The sequence below is a fragment of the Tarenaya hassleriana genome, unplaced genomic scaffold, assembly GCF_000463585.1.
Source record: "Tarenaya hassleriana unplaced genomic scaffold, ASM46358v1 Cleome334, whole genome shotgun sequence".
Taxonomy (NCBI): Eukaryota; Viridiplantae; Streptophyta; class Magnoliopsida; order Brassicales; family Cleomaceae; genus Tarenaya; species Tarenaya hassleriana.
Genome location: NW_010966493.1, coordinates 98,058 through 99,825, shown reverse-complemented (window position 1 = coordinate 99,825; position 1,768 = coordinate 98,058). Strand labels below are relative to the sequence as shown.

The window sequence follows — 1,768 nt, the reverse complement described above, 5'->3', positions numbered from 1 at the left end:
CCATATAGGGTTCAGAAAGCCATTTTTGTTTGAGTTTGTGAACTCTGGCTTTCACTAGACGAATTACAGCCTCCTTCCACTTGCGCCGAACAAGTGCGTCATGCTCAGGATCCCAACGCCATTGTTGCTATATAAATTTTTTTATAAAAAATTAAATAAATAATAAAATCAAATTTAATTTTATATGTATTTATAAATATAAAAAGCTTACCACAAAACTTAACCACCACGAATCTTTGGTAGGTTGTGGGATCGTACTCCAATTAAGATAAGCACCTTTAAAATTTTGTTTGATGAATTTTGATAAATTGGTGGTTATCTCAACATCAACACCAAACCTAAAAAAAATTAATCAATTTTAATTAAATTTTTATATTTAAATAAAATATTTAAAATAACAATATTGAAATTTAAATTACCATTTTGTTCCTGGATTTTTTATCGGATCCAGTTTCGGTAACAAAATTCTTGCAGGATTATCTAATACCTCAGCCACGTTATCAATTGTAACCTGCGTTGGTGGTTGCGGTTGAGATTCAGCCATATCAATTGACGGAGATCTCTGATGTTGAGATCTTTCGCCTGATAACCGTGATCCCCTTCTGAAAGAACGACTCATCTGTAATTTATTTAAAACTTTAATTATTATAAATATATCAATTTATAAATTAAAAATTTTAAAAAAAATTAAATTTTTTTTTTTTACCTTCGGATCTTGAGGGGAGGAGGAGGGAAAGGGTCGTTTGTGGGATTGACGCAATTGCGTCACGCTGTATATATACCCATATGGGTGACGCAATATCGTCACCAAAAAAGACGCTGTTGGTGACGCTTTTGCGTCACCCGTAAACGTTGGTGATGCAATTTCGTCACCCACCGCAGTAATTAACCTCGGTAAAATCACCAGGGTGACGCAATTTCGTCACAAAAAAAAGACGCTGTTGGTGACGCTTTTGCGTCACCCTGAGCAAATGGTGACGAAATTTCGTCACCATATGTGCCACGTGTACAACAAGTAACGGTAGAGGTGACGTTTCGCTAACGGGGTGACGAAAATGCGTCACCTATGTGGGTGACGAAACTGCGTCACCATTTGTAGTTAGTGACGAAATAGCGTCACTATATTAATCCTTTTGGTGACGCAGATGCGTCACTATGTTAATTTTTTTTTAAAAAAAGATTTCGTAATTACATAAAATTTAATCACTATCCTCATCGGTTGTTACTTCAACTTCTTCTTTATCTTCAATGTCGTCATTTCTTTCATCCTCAACTAAATTATCGTATTCAACATCCTCTTCGTTTGATACAACAAGTTGCTCGTTCTGTGAATACGTAATACAAAATTGTCGACCAATATCATCATCAATGCGTCTTTCTTGAAATGGAATATCGGTTGAACCTTCTTCTTCACGAACAACACCGCGTGGTTGAATTTTAATGACAGCTCTCCAATGATCTCGACGTCGTTTGGACGTTGGATAACTTATGTAACATACTTGATCCGCTTGAGAAGATAGGATAAACGGATCGTATTTTGAATACTTCTTGGATAAGTTGATATCAAAACCGCCCGATCCATTTCTTCTCATACCCCTTCCAATGGTCGGATCAAACCAATCACAGTTAAATATAACTATCTTCAAACCAATATAACCGTGGTATTCTAACACCATGATGTCTTGGAGGATACCATAAAAGTCTGGCTCATCAACCACATCACAACAATTTGCTCCTTTAACACATATCCCATAGTTGGAAGTCTTTC

At 36.1% G+C, this 1,768-nt stretch overlaps 1 long non-coding RNA gene across 1 annotated transcript; it reads right to left on the bottom strand.

Annotated features, from left to right (window-relative positions):
* Window positions 1-16: 16 nt before the first annotated feature.
* LOC104821590 lies at window positions 17-495 on the bottom strand. Its single transcript, XR_773096.1, has 3 exons — window positions 420-495; window positions 212-338; window positions 17-127 (listed from the first exon to the last, which is right to left on the bottom strand). It is a non-coding gene; the product is annotated as an uncharacterized LOC104821590 (long non-coding RNA).
* Window positions 496-1,768: the final 1,273 nt, after the last annotated feature.